The sequence below is a fragment of the Chaetodon auriga genome, chromosome 18 (assembly GCF_051107435.1).
Source record: "Chaetodon auriga isolate fChaAug3 chromosome 18, fChaAug3.hap1, whole genome shotgun sequence".
Taxonomy (NCBI): Eukaryota; Metazoa; Chordata; class Actinopteri; order Chaetodontiformes; family Chaetodontidae; genus Chaetodon; species Chaetodon auriga.
In genome coordinates, this window is record NC_135091.1 from 6748782 (window position 1) to 6763160 (window position 14379).

The following is a 14379-nucleotide window of genomic DNA, read 5'->3' on the forward strand; positions in this document are numbered from 1 at the left end:
AATAGTCAAATATACATCACAACACCTAAAGGAAGCTCAACAAAGTCCAATTAGTAAACATTTAACACGGAGTTGTACCTCAAAGCACAGCCATTTGTCTTTATTTGTAGTATTTTATTAATTATCAATGCCTGACAGGTGCTAGAGTCAAGTGCAACTGACCAACTAAACTGGACCTGATGCCAGAAACACTACATTGTGTTAAAAGTCACTACACTACGTGCCCAAACAGACTATTAATTTGAAAAGTTGTGACCGGATATGGAGCTCCCCTCCTCTCAGGTCTGCGTTGACACCGGCCATCTACCACAGAGCAGCCTCGACTGCCGTATTCAGACATCCCAGCTCTCCCAGTTCCTGCTTCCGCCGCAGCCTTTCCACTCACTTTTCTGGAGCAACAAATCTCGGCTGCCGCTGCGACACACAGCCTCCGCCGCCCCGGTCGGATGCCGCTGGACGCCGGTGTACCATGCCAAGGTAGGTGACAGTAACCCTGCTGCATGGCGGAAATGTCGAAGCTACGGAGGCAGCGTTCAGCCCATAGATTCCCCCGCTACATCCCGGCCTGTTGACTGCGTCGCTGCTGAGATCACGGTGACCAGATAGCGGTCACGGCAGGCAGGAATTTCAGGTCCGCGTTCTGTCAGAACCGTTATACGGACGTTTTTGTTCAGCTCCAGAGGGATGTTCCGTTGCTTCTTGGGTTACGTTACATCCCCTAAATACCGGCCCGCGTTCTTCTTTGTTGCTTTTTCGCGTTTGGGAAGCAAGTGGGCATGTTCAAAACAATTCACGGCGTATCCGCGCAACGACTACGGCAGTTAGCCTGAAGCCTCCTTCAGCTCCGCGGCATTACCTGGACTGCGCCGCGTGAGCGAACGGGTGTCAAAGTGCGTTAATTCGGCTGCCTCGTTCAAGCCTGAAAGCATCAACAGAGCTAGAAGCGTGTAGCTTGTAAGCTAGCTTGTCCGGGTGCGCTTGTTTTCTGTTTGTGGTGGGCATGTACAGCGCCAGTTCTGGCCGTTAAACGAGACCCAAATGCGTTTGACCTCGCACACGTAACGTGAAAATGAAGACACATGACACAGGAGGTGGTGTTTGACACGGGTGTGTATCCTCGAGTGTCTTTTCCCGTCGCTGTGTGTGTGTGATGTGTGGCGGGCAGACAAAGCAGCTGCCTGTGTTTCAGCCTCAGTGCGCCGCTACGTTCAGGACTTGCCTGGTAATAATGACCACAGCCAGGCGTGCGTTTGTTTTCAGTATCTGGAGGTGTGGTTAATGTGTCATAAGGCCCTCTGATATGTGATTATGAAATAGTCAGTCCATTCTCCCTCACACCAGGACAGTCAGAGGGAGCCAGCAGGGTGCTTTCAGCTTCCCACCCCTTCCTCCCTCTCACACACTTTACGGGGCTAACGATAGTACAAATGGCAGCACCCACATCCACAGCTAGTGCATGTGGTTCTGTGTTCAGTGTAGCTTATCTGATGGAGTCTGGCGTCAGTGCTGGTAAGACTAGAGGTTGAATTCCCAGCAGGACCACCCATTAGAGGATGTATGCCCTCATGGTGGAATGGCTTGTGGTGAATGTACAGCTCATTGAATGGATGGGTGTAATATTGTTGTGATCTCAGATCTAAACTCCAGTCTGTCAGGGAGCAGTATACTGTAATGCTCCTTTTAATCTCATTTAATAAGACGCATTCAGTGGAAAATAAGTGCAATATCCTATTGTGTTTGCATAAAACTGGTTTGTGACTTAACTGTAGCATTCCATATCACTTAGTGTCTGCAGCTGATATTACAGGGCATATTTCATCTGTGTGAAGCAATGGGATTTTCCTTTCTTTGTCAGCATATTGTCTGACTATAAATGATCAGCTCACAGTGTTTCATGGTCCCCCAATTATCCCCAAGTTTTGATCCATTTTCAGCCAATATCCATTGTGTTCTTACTTGAATTGTAGATGCTGACTAGGGAGAAACTTCAACACCTATGGACAACTAATGCATCATTAATGTTATCTAATAAAGTCAGCCTTGGTAACTGGAAGCAGATTGATTGAGTTATTAGCCTTAACCCATTCATGAATAAGTAAACAGCCATTTATATCGCGGTGACAGCAGTCTATGCCACGGCGGGAGGGACTCTGTCTTAAATTCCAGTGGTGAGCAATGTGCTGCTTCAGATAGACGCCTATTTGAATTTTAACTGTTTTAAACTGTCAGGGGCCAATTATTTTACATAAAGCAAAGTGACTCATGCTTTGGCAACAAATTGCTGTGATCTGGGCTTTACCATTTTTAGAATGAATAGGCATAGCCATGGGTGGACCCATTTATATCAGCCAAGTGCAAATAATTACATTAGAGCAGTTCATTCCAGGCTGTGTAATTTTTGATGAAGCACTTAAATGAAATAGTAGTGATGACAGTCAAACTCACCCTTGAAATTGACTTAGCATTTCTGACGTTTTTTTTTGCAGAATGCCTCCCAGGTTGTGTTGTCTCTTGTTGTTGATTTGATTGCTTCAGACAAATGTTGCATTTGCTACCATGTAGGTACTGTAACACAAGATACTGCATCTATAATAGAGGAGAGTGTGCTTTCTAGAGAACCCCCCACCCCACACATACAGACTTCAGCTGCTCTATTTTCTCTCATTCCTCTTCCCCCCTCTGTCTCTGTGCCCTTTGTGCTTCCACCTTCCATGCCTCATGCCACTGTCTGTCTTCATTTTTGACTAATGAGTTCATTAAACATATTAGTGTTGCTCTGCCAAAGAGGTTAGATGTGGTGAGCAAAAATGGGCGGTGACTCATTTCATAGTTTTATCTGTATTTAACGCTGTGCACATTTGTCACATGGCAAGCTCTATTTCTCTTTTTTGGTTTAGTGCAGCAAGCCACTGCCAAGTGGAGTTTTATTTAAAATAGCAGTTGGATTTGTTTTTCATTTCAATTCTGTCTGCAATACCAGCCTATCACCTGCACAGCAAGTGCCTCTGTTTGCATGAAAAGCCATTCTAATTTCAGGCATCACAGTGTTTTGGCGCACTGTACAGTGTGTGTATAATGCTTGATATTGGCTTCAGTGTGCTGTTTATACATCCCCTTTTTGCACACGGGTGTCCCAGATCCCCCCCACCACCTTTTTTTTTTTTTTTTTTTTATTCTGAAGACGTCAGACGGATGAGAAGAGAAGGCTGAATTGAGCAATGGAGGAAACAAACAGCACATTTTGAAGACATGTTCCCAGTTTGGGAGTCCTCATGCTACAAACACAAAGAACATTGAAGTGAAGAGGCTATGCAAGGCATGGCAATGCTTGTAGCAAGCTGCAGTAACAATGCTACCAAAAGAGGAAGGCTCATCTGGAAGCATTGTTTTGTTTGTATTGTTAATCCATGTGCAGGGTATTTCTGCTCCCCAATTCCAGACAATGTACTGTAAATAGAGCCGAAGCCGCTGAAAAGAAGCTTTTTCCTTTGTTGTTCCTGCTTTGAGGAAGGGAAAGACTGATTTCAGATGGATACATGGACACACACCCATCTGAGTTCTGAGCCTTATTATTAAAGACTTGGTCCGTCAAGACAAGAAAGACAAAGAATAGCTGGTTAATGCAGTGAACAATCACTGTATCTCCAATGTTGCCATTTGGCTGGCATTTGTCATGTGAATGTTTACTGTCTGTTTTCGGTCTCCTCTACCCTATAGGCTTTTGAAGACGCCAGTAAAGAGATGAGAAATTAAGGACGTTAAAAACTTTGTGCATGAGAGTAGGGACTGAAGAGCTAATCAGCTGCATGCCATGTGCAGTGCAACATACCTGTAGTCTCCAGTTTCTTGTAAGCTTGCTGAATGCAGACTTTCTAAAGGGCAAAATCTGTAGGAAAAAGACCTTTCTGTCATCACTCTTCTCCTGCTCTCATCCTACTGGAGGGCCATTATTATCTGTATTGTAAGACAGAGTGTCTGTCTAGTGATCGTACGAGCCAATCACAGGACGAGTGTGGGGCAGGTTTCCATGGAGAAAAGCGGGCTGGGCTGCTGAAGCTGAGCTTCAGCAGCCCAGCCTGATCCAGGCTGATAGCATTCTCCGGCAGCAGAAAAGAAAAGGCCCCAGCAGGCCTGCCCTGCTGTCTGCCTGTCTAAATGTCTCGCTGCTTGTTTACCTGTCTTACTCAGCTGAATGTCTAAAGACAGGATGGAAGATGGGGAGTTTGGAATAGGGATTCAGTCAGACAGGCACAATAGGGCCTTGGCCCGATAGCCACGTGGCATCAGATTGGATTTGTGTAGGGACTGGATCTAGCTCACATCATGCCTTAGCCGCAGCTGTCTTGGGTGGGTTTGGAGGATGTGTGAATGTGTGTTAGGTTTGGGCTGAGGCGCAGACCAGTCAGAGATCCCGACCTGAACTACTCCTTGAAGAGTGTGCTGCCCCAGCTCTGTTTGGCCCTGCAGGGAGACAACCCAGCCTGCAGTGCACTCACATCAGAAAGGATGTGTATTTGTGTGTGTGTTTGTCTGTGTGTGTGCACATTCACTTATGTGTGCTTGCGTTTTCTGTATCTCGGGGAGTTATTGCTGCTGCAGCCTGAGCTGGGAAGTGGGTCTTACGACATTTCTTCTCGGCTCATTGGAGCCGTCCAGAAATGGGCATGTACCCATCTACATGCAGCGCTTAAAATTCTCTCATTCCCCTTTTTTTTCTCCTTTTCAATAGGAAGCACTTAACTGCCCCATGTTGTACAGCCTCCCGTATGCTTCTGCATTCATTTGTTTCTGTGTATATGCATACATATGAAAATGTATATCTACGTGTCTGTGTATTTTTTCCTTTTTTTCTTTACTGTACCTCTGTGAATGCTTAGCACCTGGAAAAGAAGAATACAGTTAAGTTTCTGGTGCCTCCCCTGCATGAGGAACTGAATTCACATGTGTGTGACACACACTGAGAATTTTTAGCTCATCAGAAGTTGCTGAGGGACTCACTGTGGGACACAAACAGCCCCCCCTCTCCCTGCCAACCACCCACCCACCTACCCACAAAATCCCCTGATGCTCAGTGCCTATGGCCCATCAAACAGCATTGTCAGCCCCTCTGAGTCCACAGCTCAGGCCAGGATCAGAGCAGGCATGGAGGGCTAGAGGGATTCAGGGATGCTGCTAAAAATTCTTAGCCGCCTGACAAGATACTGCACTGTCTGGGTCTTATGCACCCCACAGCGATGAACTAAAAACAGGATCTAAACCTTCTTTGGCTGCTAAAGGGCTCTTTCTAGCATGGAAGCCTCCTGAAAGTACAAACCCACACTAGTGGCATCTACGGATGGATGGGACAGAGATTTGGAGTGTAGAAGAGGCAGATGGGTACGAAGGGGAAATTAGGAGAGAAGAGAGAGGTAGTAATTGGGACAGCTGCGCAGCTTGAGGCATAAGCAGTCAGATCACCCACCTCACTCCCATCCCTCCACTCTCCACTCTCTCCACCCCAGAAAATAAAAAAGAGCGCCAGAGAGCCAGATGCTGGCCATTAGGATCACAGTGACAATAGCCCAAATTCATTCTGCAGCCAGAACACAGAATGCACAAGCCCACAAAGACACACACACACAGGAATAGAAAAGAAGAGGACTATGAGCTCATCTGACAGAATGGGTGCATTTCCCACACTTGTGTAGAAAGGTTGTGTGACAGGCCTGCCTCTGCACGGGGGTTTGTGGATATTATTCTGTTTTCAACAGGAAGCCCAAATTCCCAGCAGCCACTCCACCTCTACCCACACACACGAGGACTATTGAATGACTTCCATTTAGCCAGTGGTATCTGATCCAGTACTGGCCAGTATTGGGTGGCCTGTGTGTGACCGCCACACAGGTCCAGAGAGGGTTCAACCCCAGGCCCCGGCAAAGCGGGACCTGGACCTTGATGAAAGGCCTGCATTATCTTTCTCACAGGCGGGGGGCTATTTATGTCACTGGTGCCAGTCCTACTTTCTAGAGGGTTTGTTTGCCATGGTTGGGGGGGTGTTTGTGGATTTTTGCTGTTACACTGTTGATCCCCGAGGGGTAAATTCATCTGTGTGACCTCTGCTGCGAGGTCAGAATGTAAGGTCAGCTGCACTGCATGGTCCTCGTAGCTGGAAGGGATTCAGTGTTTCGCTTAGCGCTAAGCCCCTGGTTGTCTGTACCAAGTTCACGGGAGGTAAGGTGGTTAATGTGCATGTGTCCATCTCCGTATCTATCAAAGACTTCATTGTAAGCATGTGTGGCATGTGCAGTGTGTGTTACACATGGTTGGCGGTGTAGGGCGGCGGCTGAGAGGATTGTGAGGGATCGTAGAGGATTGGCCTGATTGGATTTCCGTTGCAGGAGTCCTGTCACCTGGCCCAGCATGGCGCTCTGGAAGACTGTGGGTTAGCAATCAGGGAGCAGTCACACTGTGAATATACAGCAAAATCTGCATTTACGCAATGCAGACACAGTCATCTACTGTACAGAATGTAAAGATAAACTTCCTGTCAAGTCATATCAGTTTTACTTCTATCGCCCGATATCACAAATTTTCCTCAATGGGCTTTATTCTTGGACCCTCTGTACGTTTTTGGAAAAAATTCCCCCAAAAAACCCTTTAATGGACAGAGCAACAGTGGAGGTATCCCTGCTCCAGGACAGACAGATGGACACGTGTCCAAAGTAGACCAGTATAGTAAAATTGCAGTATGCAGTTTCCATACAACCAAGAGGAGAGGCTTAGTATCCTGGAGGAGGGAGATCCAGATCCACAGCATGTGGAACAAGGCACTGACAGCCAGGAAAGAGAGAGGTCCCAGGATGCCGATGGTCCAGCAAAGAGAAGCCTTAGTGAATAGAGAGGACAAGCAGGAGAAACTAGGGAGAGAGAGGCACACAGCTTGGATCCTCATTTTCTTGTAGGACAACAACAAACACAGGGTCAGAGGGATGCAGTGGTTGTCAGGAAGTTTACAGTATTCTTGTCGGCAGGACGAACATGGACTGTAAGTACTAGGCTTAATAGATTGGGATGAGACTGAGAGTGACCTGCAGTGAGGATAGTGGTACTTGGTACAAGGCCTGAAGTAATAGGCAGCTAACTGAAAGTTAAGGCAAAAAGATGAGTTTAAATTTTGGATTTAAAGCCCTTAACAGAGTCAAACTGTCTGATATTAGCGGGAGGGTTATTCCAGAGGAAAGGGGCACGATAGGAAAAGGCCCGGCAGCTTGCTAACATCATTTTAACTCTGGGGACAGACAGAGCCTTGTATTCTGAGAGCATGGGGATGGAGTATAAGGTTTAAGGAGATCTGCCCGGAGTGAAGGGACATGTCCATTTTCAATTTTATAAGTCATCAGAAGCACATTAAAGTCTGATCTGACACCACTTGATGCCAAAACCTTAATTAGGTTCTTTTAAAAGATGTTCAGAATATTCCCTTATTGGAAAAGTCCACCTTAAAACAGTTAGGAGGTAATGGTACTGGTTAGTTGCTGGAAACATTTAATTGCTTGATGATATTTTTCTAACTACTCTGTAGAGGGTGTCATGTCACATTTTCCTCTTTTTGACAACCCCAACTGTAAATTTCCAGTTTTCTTATCCACCCCTCACAATTAAACCAAAAAGACTTTATTTTGAACCCTTTAAGTGATGATCAATGACTATACTGGCAGAAATCCGTTGTTAACCAGGCTGCGATGCTAATTTCTCCAATAAGCAGCCTCAAAAGTCCAGAATGCAATGCAGCAACAAGACAGTTGTGTTCTAATGAAAGTGCACAATGTTTTTGACTAAAAAAAGACACTGATATGCTGACTACCCCCCCACCCCCTGCATATAGGTCTATAACCCACTGCTGAATAAAACAGCTTGTTCCATTGAGCTTGTCAGGCCTTTTCTCGGGGGCTTGTTGAAAAGCACTCTGGGAAATATAGGAAATCACTAACTGAAGTCAAATTAGAAGAGGACGGCTGAAAGAAAGTGGGTACAACAAAATAGTAATGATAACAATCGCAGAATAACTCCTGGAATGCATTGTTCATCACATATTGATGATTTTCAACCACGTAAGCGTATCTGAGGGGGGATTGTTCTTTCTACTTCTTTTCTTGTAACTCTCCTTTAGGGCTGAGGTGGATTTAATTGAGGACATTAGGAAAGGATCAGGGTGGTATTTTGCAAAGAGGGACTCTAGACTTGGATAACTGTGAATGGTGTGTTACATACGTGGCTGAATTCAACCTCTAAAGTTAACATGTTAGGATTTGTGTCACAGATTCAGTTTCATCAGGATGCAGTAAATATTTTTTTTAATGCTACCATTGGCTTTGAGTTGCATACCCCACTACATGAATGTGGACAATTTTGATGTTTCTGATTTTGTTCATTGAATGCACGCCCCTCAAACAGGCAGAAATATCTGCATTTCCATTGTGCAGAGGGATCACAGAAGTGTTAAGGAGTGGATTACACTGTGATCCTCGCACTGATTTGACATTAATTCGTACCTGAGCAATTTACTCACCCAAAGACAGAGGACAGTCGCAGAGCTAGATCTGCAGTGTGGACAAAACATCAGCATTATTTTGACATATATTGCAGCTGCAATGCATTTTGAAGAATAGATTTAAGGTTATATTAATTTAATAGATGTGACTTGAAACATTTCCAGGAGCCCCTCCTTTGGATGACTGTGGGAATATCTCCCAACGGACCTCTAAGTGATGTCCAATCTCTTGGTGCTTAATGATATTTCTGGGTATTAAGGAGTTCTGTGTGCCAGAAAACTCTAATGCCCAGTGTTTCAGTTATTGATTGAGTTATAAACTGAATTTATAATGCCCATGTTGCAGGCTTTGCATAATAGATATTGCATTATTTTATGCCGCAGTATCAATATGAATTTTCTGCCCTTGTACGGTATAGATGGCAGGTTTTTGTGGCTTGCAGGGGAAGTTCATGTAAGTAATGGTCATGTCTTGTGCAAAGTAACATGTATTTCTCTCATTGGCTGCCAGGGGTTTTCCATCAAAAAGGGGCAAATTGATTTTTTGTAGTTCCACATCACTTATAAAAACAGTAATTGCAGAAGTGAAATAAAGCTGTGCATTCTTGTGTAAACAGTTACCATATTGTTGAGGGTGAATTGAGCTGTGCGAGAAAGCTACATGAATGCCGCACTCATTATCTTTGTCACATGTCATCCCCTGGCCTTTGCATTCTTTCCTCTCATGTCATGCCGTGCAGATCAATTGCTTCACAAATAATGTCCAAGAAACCAATTTTTCCCTCAGCTCTATTTGTTTTTGAGCGCCGTTTCGGAAGCAGTACCAGAGTGTAGTAGCCTTCTTTTTTACTGTGGTACAACTTAAACCATTGGTCTACAGAATGTAATCTCTCCCAGCATTGAGCTAGTGACTGATACAGTGGAGGGTTAAGTGTTCTCTTGGGTCTCTAAAGTATCAGTCAGGCATAATGTATCTATGGTTCAGCTGGTTGCATGTGGGGAAGAGTGTGATTTTACCAGCATGAGCCTGAGCTTCAAGATTTTGTGAGTTTGAGGAGCAGGAGGATAGCATGGTCTTTTATCAGTTTGGGAATTGGGAAGTGCAGCTGCTGCTTCTCTTTGATGCTTCTTGAGGCTCCATGAACCCCAGAAAGGGGAAAAGAACAAATCAGCCTCTAATATTTCATGTTTCTTTTTCCCCTCCCTTCCTGTTTGTCTTTGTCCCTGTTCTGATTCCCCCTTGTTGTTTTCTCATTTCTGATTTCAATTCAGCTTTTGTCATAGAGGGGGTCGTTGGGTTAAAAAAACATTGCAACTGTAACATCTAGGTCTGCCAGTTTTGCAGGGCAAGACTGTAAACCATGCAGGACGTCTTGTCCAAACCCAACACCTCCACTGAGCTCCCAGTCAGATTCATAGGCCACCTTTGTTTTACTACGTTACCACTACGGCTGGGGTTTGACAGCATTTTATCGAATCTGAATCCAGTATCCCTTTACCCAGTCTGAATCCTTTTTAATTCCTCATCTCATTAAGTTTAGCTTTCATCATTTGCAAATAAAGTTTAAATAACAGCAGCTCAGAAAATGTTGGGGTGCTGTGTAGAACATAAATAAAACAGAATGTGATAATTGGCTATTACTTTTTAACATTTACTCAATTGGAAATGGTACAAAGACAATATATATTTCCTCATTCAGTTCATTGATTTTTGTAAATATCTGCCGATTCTGAGTTTGATGCAGCAACACATTTTAAATACATTGGGACAGGAGCAACAGAAGACTGGGAAAGTTGTGGAAATCTCCAAAAACACCTGTTTGGAACATTCCACAGGTAAACAGGTTGATTGGTAACAGGTGAGAGTATCATGATTGGGTATGAAAGGGGCATCCTGGAAAGACTCAGTCGTTCACAAGTGAGGATGGATCGAGGTTCACCACTTTGTGAACACGTGCCTGTGTAAAGGATATTAGTACATGGGCTCAGGAACATAAAACTGTTGTAAGTAAACACAGTTTGTTTGCAATGACTGCGTTCTGTTTTTATTGACATTTTGCACAGCGTCCCAATCAGGACGTAGATCCACAGGCCTGGAATCAGGCCTCTGGATCTGTGACCACCTGTTGTTGGGCGAGAAGCCAGAAATGCAGTTTTTAGTGGTAAGCTACCAAATTCAACACCATTAACATCATTATTATTAGTATTGATCTAGCCTGATTAGCTTTCACAACCTGTGGTGCAAGCTGATATGAAATTGATTGATTGTTGATTGATATTGATTGTTTCTGAAATGACAGCTGTTGAAACGCTGGCTTTTACGCCTGATTTTTCACAAACTGTTTGATTGAAACAATGGAGGTCCTGATTCAGAACTATGGGGTTAATGGAGCCAAAATATCAATCTGATTTACATAAACAGTAGAGCAGGGACCATCCTGTATTTAACGTGCCACGATCGAGATGGAGAAGAGTCACCTCTCAGTTGAACTACAAAAGCAAAGTTCACTCGCGGTTTTAAAGTGATGTCATGGAGTGATGTGTCTTTTTACCTAACCCTGATCAGCATTTTCATGTTAAGCATCTTGCTGCCCCTGCAAGCTTGTTGAGTCCTTCAGCATTTGTGAGAGTGGCATCACTGGCATTCACCTCTGGCAAAGCCCGTAGCAAACCAGCACGAGACCATTTGCATCCGACATGCTTGCCATGTAGCCCCCGGGGTGTTGCTGCACATGGTGTCACCTCCTCCCTTTCTTTCATGTTGTCGTGGTATCACCCTCTGCCACAACCCCACTGCTCCTTATTGCTAGTTCCATCAGTGCGAAGGGGACTGTAAAGGGCCTGCTTGGCAGACCCATTCCTCAGTTTTAGCTGTGGTCTGGGAGAGCAATAACAACATGCCAGTCAGATATAAGAGCCCCTAATAGGACTCAATGAGATGACACAGCAGTCCAAGGCCTATTATACTGTTGGAGCTGTGGGACAGACAGGGAGAGGAGGGAGTGAGCGAGAGCAAGTGAGTGACCACATACCAAAAAAAATGATGAAATGTTCCTCATGGAAACAGCAGGAAAGTGTAACAGAAGACCGGATAGACAGGATGGAGGTATTCTGAACCAGTGGGATGTATACTGTCTGCCTGTCGGTGACAGAGCTAGTTTTGACGAGGATCGAGGAGACACTCGTGCGATGCCAGCCACACTGCCAAGTTTTCAAATATGCATCTGTAAAATAGCTATGTGACAAGCCACTCCAGAAACAGAAAACAGCCTCCCCTAGCCTGGTTTTTACTTTTCTTTGATCTTGTGACAACGGCAAAGAATTGAAGTTGGCACATCAACTCAGTGAGGAGCTTTAAACGCCCGGTGAGGGCTTTGCCTCCGCACTTTGATTTGTGGCGTAAATGAAGGATTATTATAGATGAATCCAGTGTTATGGTTGTCCTCCAACTCTTGATGTTTAAACAAAAACCAAAACAGTGCAACCACCTGAACTGCTGTGCTGTCACATTAGAGGATGAATGCAGTCCTGCATGGCATACTCACTTATCGTTATTTCTCATGCTCACGCACAGACAACATGCTAGTGAGAGTCATAATGGTACCCTGTAGTCGCTGCAGAATAATTTACCGTGTGTGCATTTGAGAACTAATAACATGTTCACTATTGAAGTCCTCGTCCCAGTGAGCAGGGACATCTTTACGGCATGGAGAGGGTCAAGTATGGCCAAGGTCAAGCTGTGAAGATCGAGCTTCATCCGAGAGTTTACGCTTCTATTTGAAGGCTGATCCATCCACTTGCTTGAAATAACGCCTTCCGCGCTCTTCTTCTCTTCTTCGTCCATAGCAGCATCATCAGCCTCACTCGGTCTTTACTCTCCTCTGGCAATCGGCGCCCTAATTGAGGCACTCTTGAGCCATGTTTATCACCGTGGCAACGTTGCCCTGCAGATAATCATTGTCTTGTGGATTAGCATAACAACAGAGGAGAGGCTTTGCTTTAATTCCACTAACACTGGACCAAGCTCCTTTGTGTCGGCTTGCCTGCCGGGCTTGTCTTAACTGGGATTAGAAGCATGAGCTGCTAGCACCCACTCGGCCCCCACATTGCGCTCATGCCCCTGCCTTCGTACTTGAGTGAACCCTCTTCGTGCCCTTGGGTTTTTCTTGTAGGAAGTCCAGAAAATGACGATTTTGACCACTGTATAATGAACTTTACCTGAATGTTAAACTTCGGGACTTTGTTCCAAAATTAAACTTGAAAAGAGTTAGATTAACTACTTAAACTAAGTAATGTTCATCGACTGAAAGCTGAAACAGTGCGAGTTGCTCCCTAGGTTCCGTTCTGGCCTTCACTCAAAGGAGTGAAGTTAACAAGGCTATCCTTTTATAGCCAACATAAAGGCAAAAAACATCTGCCAACGCTGTCCATGCAGCTTGTACAGCATGCTCTGAACCGCACTGTTTTACTGTTCATTAGCTTCCTGATTGTTTCTGTTACCAGAAAGTTACTTTGTCCTTGAATGCATGTATGAACCCTGCTGCCTTTCTGAAGTAAGGTGTGTGCAAGCGCAGGGTTCAATATGCTTCAAACAAACAAAGATAGAGAGACAAAGTGCCATACTAACATGTCTTAAGGCAAAAGTGTTTATGCCTGTCATAAAGAAGGACGTGATAGTATAGTTGATGAATAGTTCAAATGGAGGTAACGGTGCACACTTTCCAACACTGTCTTTGTAGAAAAAATGAACACAGTAGTTGTGTGAAGAATTAAATGTCCAGATCCTGCATACTTTATCTGCTCTGCATGTGTTGCTGTTGACCAATTGCTGCTTGAAGTGGACCTGGTATTCGGATTATCAGTTTCGGAAAGCTGCAAAAATTGGCGAATGCAGTTCCTTGAAAGGTGCAGTCTGCAGTTCTGGAGAAAGGAAGTTAATGAGTCTCAATCCCAGGTCATCAAACACCGACGCCATGGGTTGGCAACTGGACCCAAAGCGCCGGTATGTGAGGACCTTGACGTGAGACCCAACAATCAGCTAGCTCTGATTGGTTGTTTCCACTCAGGCGCGGTGGATTCTTCCAGATGCAAGGAGCAATCGGAGGAGCCAGAAGAACCTGATTATCTGTCTCATGTACTACTGTCAGGATATAGTGAGAGTTTTAGGAAAAATGGCAAAAAGTTATTTTTATAAAAGTTACCTACCCCTTATGCACAGGCTGTGGGAGGTATGAGGAGGGGATTTCAGATAGTGTTCCATTATCCGCTTTGCTTAAGGCATACCGACGCTTTAATCTTTGCTGGAAATCATAAACTATTAGACACCCAGTTGCAACCCAAAAAACTTGAAACATGCTCCAGATTATTAATTAAAATCATGACACATTGGACTGGCATGCAGAACTGCTCGGCTGTTTTTGTTCTGAGAAGCGAATCGCAGTTGGTATCAAGTGGGTTTGGTTGGCGGCAAGTGCTGGGAGAGGAGGCAGGCGTGCAGCAGGAGCGTGCCATGCTGTCCTAGGTTGATCTGTCAGCGCAGTGCAGCGGGGCCTCCGTGGAAGGCCGGGTGCAACCACTTGTCTTGTTTCTGCTAGCTGGAGAGCACAGAGGCGGAGGAGTGATGGGGAGAGGAAGGGCATAGGGTGGAGTCGGGGCAGCCTCTGACCCTGTAAACACACGAGATTAAAAGGAATAATAAAAAGAGGGGTCTTGGCAGTGCTTCGCTAATATGCGTGGTAATTTGAAGACGCTCTGAAAAGTCAGCGATGTGTGGGTGGGCACATTTAATGTGTGTGTGTGTGAGAGAGAGAGAGAGAGAGAAAGAGAGAGAGAGAGATCCACACATCAAC

At 45.0% G+C, this 14379-nt stretch overlaps 1 protein-coding gene across 1 annotated transcript in view; it reads left to right on the forward strand.

The window, feature by feature from the left end:
• Positions 1–286: 286 nt before the first annotated feature.
• Positions 287–14379, forward strand: part of fut8b (fucosyltransferase 8b (alpha (1,6) fucosyltransferase)) — an 80194-nt gene continuing 66101 nt past the window's right edge. The window contains exon 1 of the mRNA XM_076755687.1: positions 287–477. The gene's annotated coding sequence lies outside the window, so the exon portion shown is untranslated. The remainder of the gene's footprint in view (positions 478–14379) is intronic.